The sequence below is a fragment of the Salmo salar genome, chromosome ssa17 (assembly GCF_905237065.1).
Source record: "Salmo salar chromosome ssa17, Ssal_v3.1, whole genome shotgun sequence".
NCBI lineage: Eukaryota > Metazoa > Chordata > Actinopteri > Salmoniformes > Salmonidae > Salmo > Salmo salar.
In genome coordinates this window covers 17,749,593-17,775,197 of record NC_059458.1, presented here as the reverse complement: position 1 = coordinate 17,775,197, position 25,605 = coordinate 17,749,593, and the positions used below count along the sequence as shown (strand labels likewise).

At 42.6% G+C, this 25,605-nt stretch overlaps 1 protein-coding gene across 9 annotated transcripts in view; it reads right to left on the bottom strand.

Annotated features, from left to right (window-relative positions):
- Positions 1-25,605, bottom strand: part of LOC106575305 (beta-1,3-galactosyltransferase 1) — a 125,829-nt gene that overhangs the window by 50,294 nt on the left and 49,930 nt on the right. For all 9 annotated transcript variants that reach the window (XR_006759982.1, XR_006759984.1, XR_006759983.1 and 6 more), the window contains exon 2: positions 6,982-7,036. The gene's annotated coding sequence lies outside the window, so the exon portion shown is untranslated. The remainder of the gene's footprint in view (positions 1-6,981; positions 7,037-25,605) is intronic.

The following is a 25,605-nucleotide window of genomic DNA, read 5'->3' as shown; positions in this document are numbered from 1 at the left end:
TACTATAACTGAGGCAGCAGTTGTCTGTTCATCTACTGAAGTTCACCTCATCAAAGGTCGGTCTAGTGAAAGGGGCGCTCACTCTTTCAGTACGCAAAGGATACTAGGAGTTGGACTACGTGAACATAAAACAGGGAAGTGGATATAAAAGTCAAAAGAGGGAAAAAAAGGAAATAATCTTAAAACGATCCTGTTTTATTTGCTTATTGATTTCCCTTTAATAGGTCCAGCATACTGTATTGCCAAAGATGCAGCACTTACAGTATGAAGCGACCTGATGGACGTGCTTGAACTATCAAGTACAGGCATTTTACACTCTATAGTTCCACCCCAAAATCCGATATTTCTATCACCTAAAAACAACAAATCAACTGGACAGAAACACTTGACTGAGCAGTATACATTACAGATCCAGAAAACAGCTTCAGAGTTTACCCTATTAAAGCTACTCTGTAGACACAACACTAAAAGGTATTTATTGTTCTTCTGAGAGCTATAAGACCTATACCATCCAAGCTTTCACAGACTACAAAACAATCTCTACACAATGTGCTCAGCTTAGCGACGCCTGGTGAAGAGAATTTACAGTTGTGAATGTATACACGATTTTTGCGAAATGTCATTATGTGTCTGAAAACATGTATTTTCCTCGATCTGTGTAATCAGACTAAGCTGATGATTTGAAACCTTTCTTTGCGGCTGACCCTAGTTTTAGACCTTGGGACTCTAAAGCTCAACTCAACTTTACAATTGCTTTTGTGGGTTACAGTAAAAAGGGTTCAAGCTACTGTAGAGCTGAGACAAGTTTTAACCCTATTAGCTATGATTCCATTATCTAGCCTTCATATCTTAAGTGGTTGTTTGAATTTCTCCCATTGCATACAGCGTAATCTGCAGTACACAGCACTTTGTGTCCCCTAGGAAAGGGTTATATGAATCTAATCCAATATCAAATCAATTATCATTTGTTTTTTGTTTTGTTTCCCCCATAAACCCGAGAACGGATTTGATTGAATATCACATCCCCACATTCCTGCCCCTCTATCTCAGGAGCAGTGGGTTTGTGTGTTTATACCCCCTGGAACTGAAGAGAAGCGCTTCATGCTAGACTAATGAAACCTGTGCACTGTGTCATTTAATCTGACACAGCGTAATCTTCTCAAATGCCTGTTTCCCACCCTGGTATGTTGCGTTATTCCAATTACAGCCATGCTCCATTGATCTGAGATTAAAAGTGTTCTTAGCTGTTGTTCCCCCTCCACAGTAACTACATATAGACTGGAAAATAGAATCATGTCACCCAGTACCACTCAATAGTTTTATTGGTCATTTTTAGTTGGTGTGTGTTTGCATGTGTGTGTAGGTGTGTGTATGTGTGCATGTGTTAATTTTTGCACTTTTTGCACTAGAGTGGCAGGCAGCAGATGCTTGCTTTGTGTGCCTACACTACTATAAGGGAACCTTTATCAGGAATGTGGTACTAGAGAAATCCACTCAGTGGTACTTTTCCCTACAACAAATGGGTGGATGCCAGGTTGGATGGCATCACCCACATTCACCACAACAACCCTTACTAAGATCATTCCATGACTTCCTTTTTCAGAGAGGAAAAAAATTCAAATGTGTTTTACTGTCACATACGAACACTATATGTTGAGTCAGACTTGCTTCGGTCATTTAGCGTTTCCTATTGATTCTCAATGCTAATCCTCAGATGCATCCTTAACATGTTAGGGAAACAGCTTTCCTACACAGCTGTAGTAGAAACAGCATCCCACCTCCCTCCCTCCCTCCCTCCCTCCCTCCCTCCCTCCCTCCCTCCCTCCCTCCCTCTCTATACATGCCAGAATGGATTTTCCTCAGAGGTCGGCATTTGGGGTTTATCCTTCTAATTTCCCTCTGTAATTCAGGTCTGATTGATTAGCGACTATCGACTAATTAATTAAAACGCACAGGGCTCTGTGGGAGAGTGGCTGTTAATTTCAGAGTAGGATCCAACGACTCCATTAGCTTAGTATCCATTCACCAATAATCACAGAAGATTGGCTGCAGTTGGCTATTTTACCATCCAGGAAGCTTTGTACTGCTATAGTGTATGGAGTTTACAAACCACAGACCATCACTGTGTCTGAAGTGGCACCCACTATGTCCCCTATAGTGTGCACTACTTTACCCTATTCGCTATAAGTAGTGCACTATAGGGAATAGGATGCAATTTTTACAAAGCTCTACTACACAAGCTTTCAACTTTCCTAACTTCGCTATTAAAATATAAAAACATGATACCAAACCCGTTCACAAGGTTGCTTAACTCTTGTCGACCAAACTCGATAAATCTGCATTTAGCTTTAAAGCACCTCATTGCTGGAACCAACTACAAAATACATTACAATTAGATGTTCTGGTGTTTCTGTATGGACCTCGCTTTGTGCACAGGAACGGGCCTTCTCCAAACTGTTGCCACAAAGTTGGAACCACAGAATAATCTAGAATGTCATTGTATGCTGTAGCATTAAGATTTCCCTTCACTGGAAATAAGGGGCCTAGCCCAAACCATGAAAAACATGGTTCTTGTGCTGACGTTGCTTCCAGAGGCAGTTTGGAACTTGTTAGTGAGGGTTGCAACCGAGGACAGACGATTTTTATGCGCTACGCACTTCAGCACTCGGCGGTTCCATTCTGTGAGCTTGTGTGGCCTACCACTTCGCAGCTGAGCCGTTGTTGCTCCTAGACATTTCCACTTCACAATAACAGCACTTACAGTTGACAGGGACAGCTCTAACAGGGCAGAAATTTGACAAACTGACTTGTTGGAAAGGTGGCATCCTTGAACAGTGCCACGTTGAAAGTCACAGAGCTCTTCAGTAAGGCCATTCTAATGCAAATGTTTGTCTATGGAGATTGCATGGCTGTGTACTCGATTTTATACACCTGCCAGCAACGGGTGTGACTGAAATAGCTGAATCCACTAATTTGAAGGGGTGTCCACATACTTTTGTATATATAGTGTATATGCATGGTTCCCTTGTGAAAAAGACCCTGGTCTCAATGGTGACTCCCTGTTGAAATAAAAATAATAATACAAAACAAATACAATCGGAAACACTGATTGCCAAAAACACAGATTGCATATCTATTCCAGATATAATTCACCTTGTGGAGTGGCATTGGGTGCATGTAAAATTGCACTATATTCCCTGTATAGTGCACTACCTTTGACCAGGTCAAAATTAGTGCACTATATAGGGAAAAGGGTGACATTTTGGACGTACCCCGATGCTAATCACATGGATACAACTATGTCCTTTGTGTAAGGGTGTGAGGCCAATGAATGTGCTGAAGACCAAGGAGCTAGTGGTAGATTTGAGGAAAAATAAAGAATGGTTTTAATCCTATTTTTATTAATGGTGAAGAGATTGGTACTGTTGACGCTTACAAGTACTTGGGTGTAATTGTGGAAACAAACTGAACTGGAAGGTGAACTCCCACAGCGTCTACAAAAAAGCCCAATCCAAACTGTACTTTTTAAGGAAGCTTAGATCTTTTAACGTCTGTGACAAAATGCTTCGCATGTTCTATGTTCTACAGCAGTGTCGTGGTGAGTATAGTAAGCTATGCCACTGTGTGCTGGAAAGATAATTTAGCCAAGGAGGATATAAACAAGCTTGACAAAATCATCAGGAAAGCCAGTGCTACAATTGGCTGCAGCCTGTAATCAATGCAGGACATGTTCATAAAAAAGCTGCAAGCAAAAACACACATGATCATGGACAATGACACCCACCCACTCCACAGCACTCTAATGCAACACAGGAGCAGCTTCAGTAGCAGGTCCATCCTGCCCAGAAGTTCCACAGAGGTTTAGACATTTTTACCCAAAGACATGAGGCTTTTTAACGAGTATAATTGATGAACTGTTTTATGATGTCTTCCTTTTGTGAACAGTATTCTTGCTGTTTTTTCCTCCAGGGTGGGATGGAAAACAGCACTTGAATCCGACTGTTCTTCTGCAGACGCTAAGGTGCAGGTGCCTTCATGTGTCTTGATATGTGTTGTGTTTGGTTGTGTGTCTGTCATTGTTTCCTGTCCTTATACGTTATGGCACCCTATTCCCTATATAGTACCCTACTTTTGTCCCCTAGATGGGATTAATAAAGTAATACTCTACTCTACTCAGTCCACGCGCAAGGACGGGCCAGGAAGATGTATGGGGTGGAAACATAATGTATTCATAGGGAGGACGATGGAAAAATTGGTCTGGAAACATGATGAAGCACCTGCTGAGGTGTCATTGATAAATGATTATGGAGTCTAGAGAAATTGAGTCAGATCCCCACCGAAGACCATTCAATTAGCAGAGCACTATACGGTGCTTTACTGCTTCAGTTGAATTGACATATATACAGTAGTGTAAACTGAACATATTTGGGATGATTTGCATGGGAAAGGACAAGGAAAATTCCTATTTGAATATTTCAGAGGATGCTTACGACCCATATTAGTTTATGATTGATTTAATTATGCTAAGTGCATTGCTACACACAGTCCTGAGGCACACTGTTCTGTGATGTTATCATCCGACTCTTGTCAGGTTGCAAGTCAACGAAAAATCTGCAACTTCAAGCTAGAGTAGTGAAATGCTTGTTTTTGCATTATAGTTCTATCCAATGAGAATCGAATTTATACCGCACAAACTAATCATAACAGATTGGGTTTATCTGGCACATTTTCTTAGCTCACACACACCCATTATTCACAATATACACTGTGTTAGAATCTGTGTCAGACCAGGTACTTTACTAAAACCTGCTCTAATGATGTGTGCATTATTCATAGGTAGCCTAACACTGTCTTTGTACAGTTTCCCTTCCTCGCGGAAAAACCCGCACCGATCCTCTGGCTTTTCAGATAATTAGCCTAGAGCATGGGTGGGAATATTTACAAGGGTCTTGCACTGAACAACATCATAAATGAAAGCCTTAGATAAATTGAGCCAAATTGATTTATTTTAAATGTCTGACATCTTCATGTTGAACTCGATATGACTCCCGCTTGGACTAGCCGTGGATCTGTTCAGGCGGGTTCAAAAGTGGGCGGTGGTGGTTTTTCTCTCCCAGACATAGGCTATGCATCACTGACTGCATTTCAGACCTTTTTTATGTCCCATTCTGTGATCACTGCACTCCTGGCTTTCACTCATGACCGGCCTTCGCCACACTGTATCTAGGAACTCTTCTGCTGTCGCTTCCCAATCATATCTGCATTCACGTAACGCGGCAGGCAGCTCTTGAAAGTTCTCTGTGCTGTTTGCCTTTGGTAATTAGACTGTGCCAAGACAACATGGGCGTCTACGAAAGCAGAGACGGGTTCGACTAACCCAGCCTCCCGCTTTTCACAGAACACAGGGTGAAGCGACGAGTTGAACACAGTCTCACAAAAAGACGTAGGCCTTTTATACATCTTCCTCTATTAGAAATTGATCTCTAGAAATGGTAGCTGAAGCTGTGCACATTTCTGATTTACTCTGTGTCTTCAATAAAACATTATAGTTCAGTGTAAGTAGAATGATGACCACAAATTCTGATCAGTTCTACCCATATTATTATCATAATAAGTAGTGTTAGTCGTATTAGTACTGAAGTAGTATAGCTGTTAGTTGTACAGCAGTAGCGCTTAGCAGTGGTAGCAGTGGAGGTGGTGGAATTATCCCTGAGCTCATTGACATACGACAGCCTACTTAGAGGTAGAAATGTCAATCGTATGCAGATTGACAGAATGATTCACTCCTTGTATCGCCAAGGTGTTCAGCTGTAATTATGTGAGTGGGCTGGAGCAGTAGGTAGGTAGGCAGGCGCCTCTTGCCCTGTTGTTAGCCAGCACTAATGATGGAGCCTGCAACATACCTCTCAGCTTTACTCTACAGCATGGAACATGGATGACCTTTCTACCTGCAACACACTGTATGTATTCCAAATGGCACCCTATTTCCTATATAGTGCACTACCTTTGACCATAGCCCTATGAGCCCTTGTCAAAAGTGGTGTACTATATAGGGAATAAGGTGACATTTAGGATGCAAGCACTGATTCACTAAAACAAAAGCTGAAGGTCAGCACAAGGCTAAGAACCCCTCGTAGCTTAGCATAGGATTGTATATAGTTTTTCCTCCCAATCACATTACATAGCAGCCATTATGTAACACTATATGTCAATGTGTTAGCTAGCTAGGCTGCTAGAGTTAGCTTCGACAAGGTGTTAGCTAGCTACTGTAGGCTGCTACAGGTAGATTGACAAGGTGTTAGCTAGCTAGACTGCTACAGGTAGATTGACAAGGTGTTAGCTAGCTAGGCTACTACAGGTAGATTGACAAGGTGTTAGCTAGCTAGACTGCTACAGGTAGATTGACAAGGTGTTAGCTAGCTAGGCTGCTACAGTTAGATTGACAAGGTGTTAGCTAGCTACTGTAGGCTGCTACAAGTAGATTGACAAGGTGTTAGCTAGCTAGGCTACTACAGGTAGATTGACAAGGTTTTAGCTAGCTAGACTGCTACAGGTAGATTGACAAGGTGTTAGCTAGCTAGGCTGCTACTGTTAGATTGACAAGGTGTTAGCTACAGTAGCTAGGCTGCTACAAGTAGATTGACAAGCTGTTAGCTACAGTAGCTAGGCTGCTACAAGTAGATCGAAAAGCAGCTTTGAAACATTGTAACAGTCAAGGTGTTAGCCAGCTAGGTTATTACAGGTAAATTGACAACAGTGCTGTACTGTGTGTTTTCATATATATTCTGGGGCCTTCTGTTGCAATGTTATATTGTATGCTGCCAAATACTGGGATGTTTTAGTACAGTACAGGCAGCATAGTGAGTCAAATACAATGTTGGTTCTTTATATCAGTTATGAATGATGTGATTAGACAGAGAAACAGAGGGGCCAAACCAGCAGAAAGGGTTTGATAATAGAAAACACTGAGTCATTCCTTACCTCACACAGCTGGCTCCTGCCCTTAACGTTAGGCTCTTTCCTCTTCACTCCATCTCTGCAAACAGAAGATAAGACAGCAAGGTGAGTGGTGATGAGAAAGGAGGAGAAAGAAAGGGAGTTGTTAGAATGAGAGAGAGCGAAGAGAAGAGAAGAATGAGGGATATTTGATGTGAGAGAAAGAGAGGTGAATCATGAAAGAGAGTAAAACGAGTCATCAAATCAAATCAAATGGTATTAGTCACATGCGCCGAATACAACAGGTGTAGCTCTTACAGTGAAATGCTGAATACAACAGGTGTAGCTCTTACAGTGAAATGCTGAATACAACAGGTGTAGACCTTACAGTGAAATGCTTACTTACGAGCCCCGAACCAACAGTGCAGTTTCAAAAAATACAGATAAGAATAAGAGATAAAGATAACAAGAAATTAAACAGAAGCAGTAAAAAACAACAATATATACAGGGGGGTGTCGGTACAGAGTCAATGTGCGGGGGCACCGGTTAGTTGAGGTAGTATGTACATGTACCTGTAGGTAGAGTTAATTAAAGTGACTATGCATAGATGACAACTGGGAGTGGCAGTGGTGTGGAGAGGGGAGGGGTAGGGGGTATAGAGGTCTAGAGGTCCTGGATGGCAGGAAGCTTGAGGGTTCGCACTACCTTCTGTAGTGCCTTGCGGTCGAAGGCCGAGCAGTTGCCATACCAGGCAGTGATGCAACCAGTCAGGATGCTCTCGATGGTGCAGCTGTAGAACCTTTTGAGGATCTTAGGACCCATGCCAACTCTTTTCAGTCTCCTGAGGGGGAATAGGTTTTGTCGTGCCCTCTTCACGACTGTCATGGTGTGCTTGGACCATGTTAGTTTGTTGGTGATGTGGATACCAAGGAACTTGAAGCTCTCAACCTGCTTCACTGTAGCCCTGTCGATTAGAATGGGGGCATGCTCGGTCCTCTTTTTCCTGTAGTCCACAATCATCTCCTTTGTCTTGATAACGTTGAGGGAGAGGTTGTTGTCCTGGCACCACACGGCCAGGTCTCTGACCTCCTCCCTATAGGCTGTCGCGTTGTTGTCGGTGATCAGGCCTACCACTGTTGTGTCATCGGCAAATTTAATGATGGTGTTGGAGTCGTGCCTGGCCGTGCAGTCATGTGTGAACAGGGAGTACAGGAGGAGGCTGAGCACGCACCCCTGAGGGGCCCCTGTGTTGAGGATCAGCGTGGCGGATGTGTTGTTACCTACCCTTACCACCTGGGGGCGGCCCCTCAGGAAGTCCAGGATCCAGTTGCAGAGGGAGGTGTTTAGTCCCAGGGTCCTTAGCTTATTGATGAGCTTTGAGGGCACTATGGTGTTGAACGCTGAGCTGTAGTCAATGAATAGCATTCTCACATAGGTGTTCCTTTTGTCAAGGTGGGAAAGGGCAGTGTGGAGTGCAATAGAGACTGCATCATCTGTGGATCTGTTGGGGCGGTATGCAAATTGGAGTGGGTCTAGGGTTTCTGGGATGATAGTGTTGATGTGAGCCATAACCAGCCAATCAAAGCACTTCATGGCTACAGACGTGAGTGCTACGGTTCGGTAGTCATTTAGGCAGGTTATCTTAGTATTCTTGGGCACAGGCACCATGGTGGTCTGCTTGAAACATGTTGGTATTACAGACTCAGACAGGGAGAGGTTGAAAATATCAGTGAAGACACTTGCTAGTTGGTCAGCGCATGCTCGCAGTACACGTCCTGGTAATCCGTCTGGCCTTGTGAATGTTGACCTGTCTAAAGGTCTAACTCACATCGGCTGCCAAGAGCGTGATCATACAGTCAGTCTTCTGGTACAGCTGGTGTTCTCATGCATGTTTCAGTGTTATTTGCCTCGAAGCGAGCATAGAAGTACAGTGAGGGAAAAAAGTATTTGATCCCCTGCTGATTTTGTACGTTTGCCCACTGACAAAGAAATGATCAGTCTATAACTTTAATGGTAGGTTTATTTGAACAGTGAGAGACAGAATAACAACCAAAAAATCCAGAAAAACGCATGTCAAAAATGTTATAAATTTATTTGCATTTTAATGAGGGAAATAAGTATTTGACCTCCTGTCAATCAGAAAAATTTCTGGCTCCCAGGTGTCTTTTATACAGGTAACGAGCTGAGATTAGGAGCACACTCTTAACCTGTCTGGGATAGAAGGCAGTATTTTCACGGCCGGATAAAAAACGTACCCGATTTAAACTGGTTACTACTCTTGCCCAGAAACGAGAATATGCATTTTATTAGTAGATTTGGATAAAGTTTCTAAAACTGTTTGAATGGTGTCTATGAGTATAACAGAACTCATATGGCAGGCAATAACCTGAGAAGATTCCAAGCAGGAAGTGGCCTTTCTGCGAATTTGTAGTCCTTCTGTTGCTTGTCTATCGAAACTACAGTATCTGAGCTGTTACGTGACACTTTATAAGGCTTCCATTGGCTCTCTAAAGCCTTCAGAAACTGGATTGACGCATCTCCTGTCTCTGGGCAGATAACAGCAGCACAGTTTGACAGTCTATAATTTTAATGGTAGGTTTATTTGAACAATGAGAGACAGAATAACAACAACAAAAATCCAGAAAAACGCATGTCAAAAATGTTATAATATTATTTGCATTTTAATGAGGGAAATAAGTATTTGACCCCTCTGCAAAACATGACTTAGTACTTGGTGGCAAAACCCTTGTTGGCAATCACAGAGGTCAGACGTTTCTTGTAGTTGGCCACCAGGTTTGCACACATCTCAGGAGGGATTTTGTCCCACTCCTCTTTGCAGATCTTCTCCAAGTCATTAAGGTTTCGAGGCTGACGTTTGGCAACTCGAACCTTCAGCTCCCTCCACAGATTTTCTATGGGATTATGGTCTGGAGACTGGCTAGGCCACTCCAGGACCTTAATGTGCTTCTTCTTGAGCTACTCCTTTGTTGCCTTGGTCGTGTGTTTTGGGTCATTGTCATGCTGGAATACCCATCCACGACCCATTTTCAATGCCCTGGCTGAGGGAAGGATGTTCTCACCCAGGATTTGACGGTACATGGCTCCGTCCATCGTCCCTTTGATGCGATGAAGTTGTCCTGTCCCCTTAGCAGAAAAACACCCCCAAAGCATAATGTTTCCACCTCCATGTTTGACGGTGGAGATGGTGTTCTTGGGGTCATAGGCAGCATTCCTCCTCCTCCAAACACGGCAAGTTGAGTTGATGCCAAAGAGCTCCATTTTGGTCTCATCTGACCACAACACTTTCACCAGTTGTCCTCTGAATCATTCAGATGTTCATTGGCAAACTTCAGATGGGCATGTATATGTATTCTTGACCAGGGGGACCTTGCGGGCGCTGCAGGATTTCAGTCCTTCACAGCGTAGTGTGTTACCAATTGTTTTCTTGGTGACTATGGTCCCAGCTGCCTTGAGATCATTGACAAGATCCTCCCGTGTCGTTCTGGGCTGATTCCTCACCGTTCTCATGATCATTGCAACCCCACGAGGTGAGATCTTGCATGACGCCCCAGACCGAGGGATATTGACAGTTCTTTTGTGTTTCTTCCATTTGCGAGTAATCTCACCAAATGTTGTCACCTTCTCACCAAGCTGCTTGGCGATGGTCTTGTAGCCCATTCCAGCCTTGTGTAGGTCTACAATCTTGTCCCTGACATCCTTGGAGAGCTGTTTGGTCTTGGCCATGGTGGAGAGTTTGGAATCTGATTGATTGATTGCTTCTGTGGACAGGTGTCTTTTTTACATGTAACAAGCTGAGGTTAGGAGCACTCCCTTTAAGAGTGTGCTCCTAATCTCAGCTCGTTACCTGTATAAAAGACACCTGGGAGCCAGAAAGCTTTCTGATTGAGAGGGGGTCAAATACTTATTTCCCTCATTAAAATGCAAATCAATTTTTGACATGCGTTTTTCTGGATATTTTTGTTGTTATTCTGTCTCTCACTGTTCAAATAAACCTACCATTAAAATTATAGACTGATCCTTTCTTTATCAGTGGGCAAACATACAAAATCAGCAGGGGATCAAATACTTTTTCCCCCCACTGTAGATGAAAACTCTCTCGGTAGGTAGTGTGGTCTGCAGCTTATCGTGATAAACTCTACCTCAGGCGAGCAATAGCTCAAGACTTCCTTAGATATCGTGCACCAGCTGTTGTTTACAAAAATACATAGACCACCGCCCCTTGTCTTACCAGACGCTGCTGTTCTATCCTGCCGGTACATCGTATAACCCGCCAGATGTATGTTGATATTGTCGTCCTTCAGCCACTACTCCGTGAAGCATAAAATGTTACAGATTTTAATGTCCCGTTGGTAGTTTAATCTTCCCAGTAACTCGTCCATTTTATTGTCCAAAGATTGCATGTTTTTTCTAGCAGAATTGCGGGAAGTGGGGATCTATCAGATCGCCTCCAACTTCTCAGAAGGCAGCCCGCTCTCCAGCCTCTCTTTCTCCGCCTCCTCTTCACGCAGATCACTGGGGTCGGCGCCTGTTCCCGAGGAAGCCGTATATCCTCCGCCTCGGGTTCATCAGAGTCGTGCTAGTTTCTGCTAGTCCATGGTGAGTAATCGCAGTCCTGATGTCTAGAAGTTATTTTCGGTCATAAGAGACGGTAGCGGCAACATTATGTACAAAAAGAGTGAAAAAATAAGTTACGAACAACGCAGATAAACAAACAAAAAAACACAATCGGTTGGGGACACGTAAAACGTCTGCCTTCTGCTCCAGCGCCATCTTACAGACGGACAGAGAGTGAAAAAAACCACAGGGAAGACACGAGACATTTGTATACTCTGCAGAATAAATGTTGCCTTATCTATTATAACAATATTATTTCTATTTTACGACTACAGTGATATTGTGCAAAGGAAAGGGATCACAGGGATCACACTCGCTCTCCAACCAAGGTGTATGAATTGAGGACCAAACTGAAGTAGAGAGGCGATTCAGCAACTCCTGGAGGACAACAGAAGTAAATTAAAAAGCATATATTTTTTTGTTACAAGTAAAACCTGATATTGTGAACAGCCTTTCTACCTCCACTGTGCAGTCATAACAATGAACAAGGTGGCCAAAGAAAGAACAGATGTGGCCTCACTAATCCAAACTGCATACAATTCGAGCCAAATTCATGTTGATATGGTAGAAGCGGAGAGCCAGCATCTGATCAGTATTCTGCGGAAATGTTGCTGTATTAACCATCGACACTTCTGGAAGGTTGAGAATCTATTGATGTATGTGCAGTTCTCATTCAGACCCACTTACTGCATAAAAGGTCAAATGAAATTCTCCCGTATCAAATTGAGTTCCCCCTTTCTCTGTTGATGAATGTGTTGCTATGGCTGACAGTGCTGATGCAAAATGGAGGACTAAAACACATATACAACTATCAGGTTCTCATTTCTGTTGTGAATTATATTCAACTGAAGGAAAATTAATGTATTTGGATAACCATAAAATAGTCAAATTAATTGATTAGCATAATGCATTGGATTGCTTTTTTTTTTATTAGTAAAAAAAACAGTGAGTAAATGGAATCAAACACTTGCCTGTATGACAGCATCTGTATGTGCACACAATAGTTTGATAAAGGTTTTCAGATCAACCTATATATAAAAGCAGAGAAAAGTTACTGCAATTACTGCTAGACTCTATTTTGCTCAAAAAGGTTAAAACCCTGTGTAATGTTTCTAAATGGGAAAGTAATTGAGAGTACAGTAATTTTAGAATACAAAGTGCACTTAGGTGTTCTGGAAACATAAAAAATAAATGTTGCTTTTCCACAACATGCCTTGTAATCCATTCTGCAAGCCAAGAACCTGCCATCTACCTATCAGCCTCTCTGTCAATCATAGAACCATACTGACTAGGTAAGTAAAGAGTAGAGCCAATTGAAAATAGAAAGGGAGAGAGTGAGAGGGGGAGAGAGATTGAAAGAGAGAGGGAGAGTAAGAGAGATAGAGACAGAGAGTGAAATAAAGAGAGAAAGAGAGACAGAGAGACAGGGAGAGAGAGACTGTTGCCCCACCTTACTGCAGCCCTGTCACCGACCCTGACTGACAACTGGCAGACAACAATGCATTCTGGGTAATATAGAGGAACCCCTCTCTTCATAATGGACTCTAAGTGGCAGGAGGGAGTCTGTCTGTCTGTCTCAACTCCAGCATGTGCACTGTCACCTCAGGCTCTGACCCCTGAGAATCACAGCTGATAATGTCTTATACACCCATGCCTGTCACCCAGGGGCCATAGCAGTCAGAGTACACACAAGACAGAAATCCACAGGGCTGACTCACTGTAAGAGGGACACCAGCATGCACAAAGATGCATGTACACGCACACACACATACGCACACACACATGCACACAAACAGGAACTCCTTAAACAAGTGGCCTGCCGATGATCTTTCATCACTTTATGAAAAATCCTTTTATAATAGTGATAATTAAACCATTTGAAATCTATTTCACATCCCATCCACCAGGCATAGGCAATTTGGTCGGGATTCTGTAAATGATTCCGCATTCGGGGAGGTCTTTCTCACATTTACACTAATGCATTTATCGCAGTTAGGAAACATGCCGTTGTTCACAGTTCACTCCATTCATCTGAAGCTGTAATCATTTAGCCATTTGAAATGCCTTATGCAACTCTTTCTGTGGGTTCATCAGCATAACATGAATTATTGCCATCATTACGGAGGGCAAAGCCGAAACACAGTATCACTTAATTATTCACCAATCAAAGAATGAAGGTACATTATGGCGCTTTTATTTTAACTGACTAAAAAGATTAGTCGCTTACTAGATTTCTCTCCTTCAGGAAAATAAGACAGCACTAACAGTATAACCCTTACTGGATCTCTCTCCTTCAGGAAAATAAGACAGCACTAACAGTATAACCCTTACTGGATCTCTCTCCTTCAGGAAAATAAGACAGCACTAACAGTATAACCCTTACTGGATCTCTCCTTCAGGAAAATAAGACAGCACTAACAGTATAACCCTTACTGGATCTCTCCTTCAGGAAAATAAGACAGCACTAACAGTATAACCCTTACTGGATCTCTCCTTCAGGAAAATAAGACAGCACTAACAGTATAACCCTTGCTGGATCTCTCCTTCAGGAAAATAAGACAGCACTAACAGTATAACCCTTACTGGATCTCTCCTTCAGGAAAATAATACAGCACTAACAGTATAACCCTTACTCGATCTCTCCTTCAGGAAAATAATACAGCACTAACATTATAACCCTTACTGGATCTCTCTCCTTCAGGAAAATAAGACAGCGCTAACAGTATAACCCTTATTTGTGATCAGTTGTAAAATAAATTGTGATGCCAGACTCTTTTGACTGGTAAGTTTATTATTATGTGGCAATATGTTGAGTGTTGACATTACATTAATAATCCTCTAACCAGCTACGAACAACACAGGGCCGTCGAAAAACGTGTGGCAAGCAGACATTTTCCCTTTTCAATCAGGTGGAGCACCATTTCTTATTTAGTGTAGTACAAAATATTGAAGCAAAGTACTGTTTTTTAGACTGATTTGCTTCATGATTTGTCAACTCGCAATTTATCTGTCCTTCACATCAGAGTACTGCAGGTTCGGTGAGTGCTTGACCAATCAGATTCACGGAAATCACGGGCTGCGTGGGCTGGGCACAACACACACTCAAGTGCGCTTTCCACTTTCCTCCGGTATTTATTTCGCAAACGTGATAATACATCACCCTGACAGACACATGCAAAAACTCTTTCAATAAATGTTGCAGGACTAGGTGTCACATCTGCTCCTGCAACACCCTCTACAGCTCATCCTGTGTCTCCTTGACCTGCCGCCACTCCCCCAGTACTCTCTCCCACTCTCTCTCTCTGTGTGTGTGTGTGTGATTGTGTGGGCGGAAACAGGTGTGCTGGAGTCAGAGCAGATCCCTACCAGCTGCAACCTGTTTCATAATCAAGACCTCTACAAATACTCAGCCCTGCCACTTCCACGCTGCCAGATCGTAATCTCTGCTCAGTCAGTCTACGCGTCTAGCTGTTACTATTAGATCCTGTGGTGCCTGTTTTCCTTGCCTGACGCTGTTTTCTTCTCGGCTACAGTTTTGCCCGCTCTGACTCTGGTCTCTGTCTCCAGTTCCACGTCTCGTCATCCTGCTACTCTGTCCTGGATTCCCCACTCTACTACTCCCTTGGATTCCCCTACGGACCTGCTTACCCTGTCCCAACCCCTCTCGCTCCAGCCTCAGCCTCCTCACCTGGTTTCCTGCAACCCACCCGAGCTTCCCCTGGCCTGCACTCCATCTTCCCCCTGTGTTTCAATAAATACCTTGGTTACTTCATCCCAGTCACCTCATCTGAGTCTGCTCTGGGATCCCCTATTCCACTCCGCGTAACACTAGGCTACTAACAACAGCAGCTTCATACAGCCTATGCGCCCTGTCCATCTGGCCAGGGTAAATAAAGTGGTAATGTTAAATATTTATAATCCATTTATTTGTGTTAGGAGAAAATGTGTATGTGATCAAACTTGGTTTCTATTCAAACTTGGGCTGGTTAGGCTGCCTATATCTTTTCCATCCTAAATGTTTAACTGGAATTAATGAATCAACATAATAGTGATGACATTCTGTAGACTGTCGTTCATTTTTTTTATTAGACATACCTTTTTTTGGTTTCAATTTAAACTTTAACTAGGCAAGTCAGTTAAGAACAAATTCTTATTTACAATGACGGCCTAACCCGGCCAAACCCGGACGACGCTGGGTCAATTGTGCGCCGCCTTATGGAACTCCCAATCACGGCCTGATGTGATACAGCCTGGAATCGAAACAGGGACTGTAGTGATGCCTCTTGCACTGAGATGCAGTGCCTTAGACCACTGCACCACTCAGGAGCCCTGCAAAGTTGCATAGGCCTACACGATGCAAACATGCATAAAGCATGTTCTATTGTCCAATCACAGTTGTCTCTGTGTTTGTAGAGGAAACCCCTGTTAGTCTAGTTTTAAAATATAATTCATATGAACAAGTACAAGGTTGCTGAAGTTTGACAAGATTTTCATCCTCCCCATCCTCCCCAGGTTTTTCCAGGATTCTTTTTTAAAACCATGTGACCTGATAACAGTTTTTTTCATCCCATTATACCCCATATAAAACATTGTCACAACTGATTTAATCACTGTCATACTGTCACGTCCTGACCATAGTAAGTTGTTATTTTCTATGGTAGAGTAGGTCAGGGCGTGACAGGGGGGTGTTTGTCCGTTTTTGTATTTCTATGTTTAGTTTCTAGTTTTGCATTTATAGGTTGGGCATAACCTCCAATTAGAGGCAGCCGGTTGTTGTCTCTAATTGGAGGCCATATTTAAGTTGATGTTTGTCCCACTTGTGTTTTGTGGGTGATTATATTTTGAGTAGTGTGTTTTCTTCTCTGCGTCACAGTTTGTTGTTTTTGTGTTTTCAAGTATTTAAGTGTATTGCATTCAGTTTCACGGTTAATAAATATGTGGAACAAAACCGACGCTGCATTTTGGTCCAATCATTCGAACAGCCGTGACACATACACTATAGAGTCTGAAAAAAATGACCCACCACTCTGGGACCTGTGGTTCCAGCTCTGTAACAACATCTTAGTTACCAGAGAACGTTCTGATTTTGACAATGTAAAATCACTGTAAAATATATCAGCACAATACCTGATTATCTATGTAAGACCTGAGAGCATACAGTGTAGATCATGGATCAATTAGCCATTCCGGTGTTAATTAGCTGAAATATGCTTCCGCTTCCTCACTTAACAAAATAGTGTTACCGCCCCTGAATCAATCAATTCATTTCAACACTGTTAAAGCATCCGTGGTCTAACCATCCTCTTCCGTTGTCATGGTGCATTACATCAATCGTAGCCTATTATGTGAACAAAACATTAGGTTCAATCCACACATCCATCTTACTGTATTATTATGAACCATATCAAATCAAGTATTGCCAATCACGTCTATCCATCTTAATGACTTTGGTAACAGCGAGATAATAGTGCCAGTGATTAACGACTTTAAATATCCTTGTCTGTCAAAAATGAACCACCAAAAGTCATGGACGGCTCTGGTATAGATGAGTTATGACTTCCTGTTGATGGAAAAAGAACGACGTTGTTTCAGATTGTGTGGCGTCACCTGTAGATTAATGATACCCCCCTCCATCCTCTCCTTCAACCCCCCCTCATCATTCCCCCATCGAACGCCATTGTAAGAACAAGGCCTTGGCGCCCGAAGGCCATTAGAAGCATCAGTCAAACCCACAGTCTTCCCTTTAAACTTTTACATTGACACTCCTGCTCTCTCCGATCCTAATTACCGTGGAGAAATGTGCGGCTGAAGGGCGCGTTCTGAATTCAAAGTGTCAGCGGCTCGGCTGCTTGGAAACGGATAGCGAGCGTCTGATCCAAAGAGGACCACAGGCGGGAAACGGGATGATTAACCTTCAGAAAAACGTTTCTTAAGGGGGATCTGTCAGATGTCGTTAGTGACGGGGAAGTGCCCGAAAGACTGATGACATTAAACAACTGTGTGAGCTGTCATGGAAGTGTAGGTGCTGAAACGTTCTCTAAGCGGTTCCATGAGATTAATAGCCTCAAAGTTGTAGGGTTGAAATACATCTGGGAAGATAGAGGGATAGCAACCCTGAAGTCAAAGTGTTTTCAAAGTGGATATAATTAAAGGATGACAATGATGGGCTCTGTACTGTAGGTACTGTACCACAAACTCTAGCCGACATGAACCTACCGGCTCAAAACAATGTCGGCCCATCGACCTTTGTCAACATCATACCAAAGACCATAACACCATTCTTGTAATACTTCGATACACAACTCCATCTCTAGCAGTATTGAAATTCCTAGTGAAACACTACCCGTAACCTGGAGGAATGATCTTCAGTCTGCCCTGATAGGCTCACGTCTTGATGTAAACGTATACAGAAAGGAAGTGTTCCAATCAAGGTTGTTCTGAGCACTTGTCACTCTTTAAGCTCTGCTCAGCATTATAAGTCAGATGTCCTTCAAGCTCAGATGCAGAGATAGGTTTGTGCACAGCAGTGGAAAACACAGGGCTGATTGAAGTGGAAGCACGTCCCTCCCTCTCTCCCTTTCTCTCTCTCTCCCTCTGAACAGTGATTTACCATCAATTCACACTTGAGACACTGGATATAACGGTTTGTTCTATCGGAAAATACTACAGAGGATGTTGTGGACATACCAAGGTAGGGCTGTGGTGGTCCCAAAATGTTGTCAGTCGGAGATTGTCAAGCAAATAACTGTCGGTTTCACGGTAACCGGCAATTAACATAAACACATTTAGCATCTCCTGGCTCCCACACATAGCCTACAAGCCATTTTAAAAAGTCTAATAAATCCATTTAATATAGCCTACACCTTCACAATAAATCCATTATTTATTTTAGACAGGTCTAAAGAAGGATGATATGAAGAAAATGAAGTCTATTTCAGAAGAAAATAATAGCATACTCTGAGTTGTCCTTATGTTAGGTCCCGATGTGGCTATGCCAAATGGCTGTGGGCTACACTAGTTCATTTAGCAGATAAGATTTGCTTAGAATTCCGTGGCGGTATTTTATAGTTTGAAGAACACAATTGAACAAAGCTGAATAAAATATACATATTTTCTCCAAATGATTTGAGGGAGTGCACACATGCAGCTATTCTGTGTTGAGCAGTAACAAAGAAATAGGTACTCCTATATGCCTAATTTAGAGTTATCAATGTAACTTTAGTTGTTCTACAAATGCTGGACTATATGTTGTGTTTACATTTTTAATACGTGGTAAGGCTGCATGATGAGACTCTAATGATGATTTGAAAAAGGTTGCTTGAACGGCATGAGCTCTGCTTTGTTTTTTTTGCGCATGCTGTTCACACTCCAATAGTCTCTCATTCACAATTTGACAAGCACTTGATAATGCTTCAAATTTCATGGCAGCATCCCCTTTGTGGCCGTAATGCACCCTAAACAAATCCACGCCTTTTGTGGACCTGAGTGCTGCTGTCATGCCCTGGCCATAGAGAGGTTTTTGTTCTCTATTTTGGTTAGGCCAGGGTGTGACTAGGGTGGGCATTCTATGTCCTTTTTTCTATGTTTTTGTATTTCTTTGTTTTGGCCTGGTATGGCTCTCAATCATGGACAGCTGTACATCGTTGTCGCTGATTGGGAGTCATACTTAGGCAGCCTGTTTTCCTTTGGGTTTTTGTGGGTAGTTGTTTCTGTTGTGTGGTTTGCACCTGACAGAACTGTTGGCTTTCGTTTGTTTCTTAAGTTCAAGTGTTTCGTATTATTAAAACTTCAATATGAACACTCACCACGCTGCATCTTGGTCCCCTCTGTCAGATGATTGTTACAGCTGCATTGTGCCCTTCTCCCTGTGTGTGCTGCGCAATCCAAAGCGTCTCTCACTCACACAACTCTCCGTCACGTGATCGGGTCTTTCTCACAGGCTACAAGTTAAGACAGACACATCGGGGACACAACTGTGGGCGTCCTTACTCCAATTCCGAGGTGCATATTGAAGATATTTTTTCAGCAGCCAACAAGACGAGTAGGCCTAACGAACAGCAAAAGCACTAGCCTATGTCAATCTACTATCCCCCACAGTACAAAAGTCGACCTATTCTGTGCGAGAAATAAATATTCCAAACATAGTCTGGGACAGTTGTGGGATGAATACAAACCTTTTTTTTACGCAACATATCAGAATGTTTAGCTTAAAATGTTGATAAACTATTAGACTATTTCTTGACATTATCAGCGCAGCAATGCGCACATGGTAGTAGGCTATAAGCGCGAATGTTTCATAAGCGGAAAACACCATTATCAAATGTGACCGCAAATGCAATTATGCATGTAATGCTTTTATTATAAAGGTGCATTTTTATGGTGAAAATTATTAACTTGAAACTCACGCGCTGCTTATGTACAGTGGGGGAAAAAAGTATTTGATCCCCTGCTGATTTTGTACGTTTGCCCACTGACAAAGAAATAATCAGTCTATAATTTTAATGGTAGGTTTATTTGAACAGTGAGAGACAGAATAACAACAACAAAAATCCAGAAAAACACATGTCAAAAATGTTATAAAATGATTTGCATTTTAATGAGGGAAATAAGTATTTGACCCCTCAGCAAAACATGACTTAGTACTTGGTGGCAAAACCCTTGTTGGCAATCAGAGGTCAGACGTTTCTTGTAGTTGGCCACCAGGTTTGCACACATCTCAGGAGGGATTTTGTCCCACTCCTCTTTGCAGATCTTCTCCAAGTCATTAAGGTTTTGAGGCTGACGTTTGGCAACTCGAACCTTCAGCTCCCTCCACAGATTTTCTATGGGATTAAGGTCTGGAGACTGGCTAGGACACTCCAGGACCTTAATGTGCTTCTTCTTGAGTCACTCCTTTGTTGCCTTCGCCGTGTGTTTTGGGTGATTGTCATGCTGGAATACCCATCCACGACCCATTTTCAATGCCCTGGCTGAGGGAAGGAGGTTCTCACCCAAGATTTGACGGTACATGGCCACGTCCATCGTCCCTTTGATGCGGTGAAGTTGTCCTGTCCCCTTAGCAGAAAAACACCCCCAAAGCATAATGTTTCCACCTCCATGTTTGACTGTGGAGATGGTGTTCTTGGGGTCATAGGCAGCATTCCTTCTCCTCCAAACACGGCGAGTTGAGTTGATGCTAAAGAGCTCCATTTTGGTCTCATCTGACCACAACACTTTCACCAGTTGTCCTCTGAATCATTCAGATGTTCATTGGCAAACTTCCGACGGGCATGTATATGTATTCTTGAGCAGGGGGACCTTGCGGGCGCTGCAGGATTTCAGTCCTTCACGGCGTAGTGTGTTACCAATTGTTTTCTTGGTGACTATGGTCCCAGCTGCCTTGAGATCATTGACAAGATCCTCCCGTGTAGTTCTGGGCTGATTCCTCACCGTTCTCATGATCATTGCAACCCCACGAGGTGAGATCTTGCATGGAGCCCCAGGCCGAGGGAGATTGACAGTTCTTTTGTGTGTTCTTCCATTTGCAAATAATCGCACCAAATGTTGTCACCTTCTCACCAAGCTGCTTGGCGATGGTCTTGTAGCCCATTCCAGCCTTGTGTAGGTCTACAATCTTGTCCCTGACATCCTTGGAGAGCTGTTTGGTCTTGGCCATGGTGGAGAGTTTGGAATCTGATTGATTGATTGCTTCTGAGTACAGGTGTCTTTTTTACAGGTAACAAGCTGCGGTTAGAAGCACTCCCTTTAAGAGTGTACTCCTAATCTCAGCTCGTTACCTGTATAAAAGACACCTGGGAGCCAGAAATCTTTCTGATTGAGAGGGGGTCAAATACTTATTTCCCTCATTAAAATGCAAATCAATTTATAACATTTTTGACATACATTTTTCTGGATATTTTTGTTATTCTGTCTCTCACTGTTCAAATAAACCTACCATTAAAATTATAGACTGATCCTTTCTTTATCAGTGGGCAAACGTACAAAATCAGCAGGGGATCAAATACTTTTTTCCCCCACTGTATACCAGTTAGGCTGTACACCCCTTGCAAAGTGGATTAATGTGCTTCATTTTAAGAAGTTATTTGACCACTTTAGTTGTGATACTGACCTTATTAAAACATATAGGCCTATGGGCTAGGCTACATGAGGTATGCGACTATGATTCGAACAAGTGACAGGCTAATATTGTCACCCATCAGAATATTCTTGATTTAATCTTGTCTTTACATATACTAAATAACATATGTGTGAAATTTGTTTTGATTTAGAATGGACCATTATAATTCACCTGTATGGAAACAGAGGCAGCGGGAAAAAACACATGTCATCTGTGCTCATAAATAGCGGATGGAGGACACTTTCCATTTTCATGCCAGCCAGGTAGGCTATACTCCTGCTGTAAATATAAGCAATGTGCTTAATATTAGGAAAGTTAAGAAAAAAAAGTATTAATCCTAGCCTATAGAAAGCTGATGGGATCGTCTTTTTATTAGCGGCCATCACTCTTTTTTTCTCCCGCAATTGCATAGCCTATAGAAATGTTGCGCAACATGAACTCATGGGCTCTCATGAAGTGTTTGATGAGATTTTTGAAAACATTTGCAATAGAGTGCTGAGTACCAGGCAGATATCAAGTTTGGTAGGCTACTAATGACCAGCAGCAGCATCAGATCTTGGAGAAGCCTAATTACAGTGACTAAATGGTCATGTAGAATTTGACTGCCTTCATGACTCGTGACCACCGGGGTGGCAGTAATACGGTCACCGCAACAGCCCTAGACATACAGTTGAAGTTGGAAGTTTACATACACCTTAGCCAAATACATTTAAACTCAGTTTTTCACAATTCCTGACATTTAATCCTAATAAAAAGTCCCTGTCTTAGGTCAGATAGGTCATTTTACAAATGTGAAATGTCAGAATAATAGTTGAGAGAATGATTTATTTCAGCTTTTATTTCTTTCATTACATTCCCAGTGGGTCAGAAGTTTACATACACTCAATTAGTATTTGGTAGCATTGCCTTTGAATTGTTTAACCTGGGTCAAACGTTTTGGGTATCCTTCCTCAAGCTTCCCACAATAAATTGGGTGAATGTTGGCCCATTCCTCCTGACAGAGCTGGTGTAACTGAGTCAGGTTTGAAGGCCTCCTTGCTTGCACACGCTTTTTCAGTTCTGTCCACAAATTTTCTATAGGATTGAGGTCAGGGCTCGGTGATGGCCACTCCAATGCCTTGACTTTGTTGTCCTTAAGCCATTTTGCCACAACTTTGGAAGTATACTAGGGGACATTGTCCATTTAGAAGACCCATTTGCAACCAAGCTTTAACTTCCTGACTGATGTCTTGAGATGTTGCTTCAATATATCCACATCATTTTCCTCATCATGATACCATCTATTTTGTGAAGTGCACCAGTCCCTCCTGCAGCAAAGCACCCCCACAACATGATGCTGCCACCCCCGTGCTTCACGGTTGGGATGGTGTTCTTCGGCTTGCAAGCCTCCCCATTTTTTATCCAAACATAACGATGGTTATTATGGCCAAACAGTTCTATTTTTGTTTCATCAGACCAGAGGACATTTCTCCAAAAAGTACAAACTTTGTCTCCATGTACAGTTGAAAACCATAGTCTGGCTTTTTTATGCCGGTTTTGGAGCAGTGACTTCTTACTTGCTGAGCGGCCTTTCAGGTTATGTCGATATAGGACTCGTTTTACTGTGGAAAAATATGCTTTTGTACCTGTTTCCTCCAGCATCTTCACAAGGTCCTTTGCTATTGTTCTGGGATTGATTTGCACTTTTCGCACCAAAGTGAATTAGTGAATTATAAGTGAAATATGAATTATAAGTGAATTATAAGTGAAATAATCTGTCTGTAAACAATTGTTGGAAAAATTACTTGGGTCATGCACAAAGTAGATGTCCTAACCGACTTGCCAAAACTATAGTTTGTTAACAAGAAATGTGTGGAGTGGTTGAAAAACGAGTTTTAATGACTCCAACCTAAGTGTATGTAATCTTCCGACTTCAAATGTACCTCATCATGAGACTCAAAAGGTTTATCAATTGGACCATTATTTTTGGGATTTTGTGGATGCTTCCTCTTAAGAATCTGACGCTTCGCAAACCAGAGAGTCTTAAACACTTCCATCACTGCCTCACTGGAAGTCAACGTTCCTTTCCTCTCCTCTTCTCCCATCATCTCCCCTCCTTTCCTTTCCTCCCCTCCACTCTCCTCTCCTTCTTCCCAGTATGACAAAAGAGCATCTGCGCTCCACAGTAAAATAGGTCAGGCTGGCCTAGATTTCCTCAGTAACCTTCTGGTTCATTATCATCATGTGTAATGAGGGAAGTCGCTCTCGAGGCATCGTTAAACATGGAAGTGTGTGCACCAGGGCCACCAGGCCACTTCGTTTCCCCACCAGCAAGTTACTGTCCGCGACAAATAGCCAGAGGGTGCGTAGACTGGGCGTAAGGCGGAAAAATGGTCAGTCACTCACATGGCCAATCGGTCTTGAGGAATGAATCTGCTCAGTCAACTGCATGAAAAGCAGTGATTCATTTTAATTGCTTTTGCTAGTGTAGGTTCAAACATCTTAATAATGATGATGATAAATAATATGATTATGCTAACGATTAAAGAGAAAAATGAAGAGAAACGGTTTTAGCTAGCTAAAGGAGAAGGCTTCGTCCATCCTGATGGCTACAGAGTCTCGTCCCTCACTCTCTATTGGCATTGCAGCACATCACAGCCGAATAAGAGACAATCTTCCCTTAATATGATTTCCTTTGATCTTCCTGAAGCCTCCAAACACCCCGCCCTCTTTCTACATCTCTTATACCTCCTCTCTCCTCTCTCCCCTCCTCCCCTCTTACTCTTTATTTCTGCCTATCCTCTTCTTACCCTCTCTCTCTGTCTCTGTCTCTCTCTCTTTGCCTCTTCCTCTCTCCTATCAATTAAATTCAAAGGGCTTTATTGGCATGGGAAACATATGTTTACATTGCCAAAGCAAGTCTCTCTCTCTGTCAGGAACCTGAAGCGTGACATGTCTGTCTGCACCTCTCCTCACCAATCGCATCTCATCCCGCCATGGACACCATCGCTGACCGTCCGTATACCTGGGCTCCCTTCATCCTCTTCCAAACCTAACGCCTTGCATGTCACGTGGCCAGTCCACCGAGAATGCTCTTCTCACTAATCGGAGCTGGCTATTCCCTCCGTCAAAGTGGAGCCATTCGATGGTGAGGGGATGTTCCTTCCTCAGTACAGCCAATTGTCTCAATTACGGTACGGTGCAGCAACTCTGCGAGTGTGTGAGAGACTGGTATGAAACATGGGGATGGCTTGCTCAGCTAAAGAGACATTGTGGAATTTCAGTGTTTTAAGGAGACATAGCTCCAATTTAGTGTTTGTATGGGGTTCTTCATACATTGTGTACAAGACACCCAAAATGGTGGCGTGATCTGTTAGGTTCAGATTAGGAAGTACAAAGAAGGACGGAGAATCATTCCTCTCTGTTGGCGCTCTGTTATTTGTTCTGACTGATGTGGTTTGATGTGAGATCAATGCCTCCTTACAGCAGGCCATTTCAATCAACGTCTTTTCTTTTCTCTAACTAGACTGGCTCATTTACTGTTTATATGTCTGATGAGACTGACACTTCTCATTACCTCGATGTTCTCCTGCTCCTCGTGTTAGTCAAAGCCCTTTTCATTCTCTTCACTTCTCTATTGGACCCACATCCCAGTCTCCTGCTTCTCTATTGGACCCACATCCCAGTCTCCTGCCTCTCTATTGGACCCACATCCCAGTCTCCTGCTTCTCTATTGGACAAACATCTCAGTTCCCTGCTTCTCTATTGGACAAACAAATCAAATCAAATTGTATTTGTCACATGTACCGAATATAACCAACAATGCAGTTTTAGGAAAAATAAGTGTTAAGTAAGTAAAAAAGTAGGTAAAAAATGGATAAGTAAAAAAAACAAGAAATAGAAGTAACAAATAATTAAAGAGCAGCAGTAAAATAAC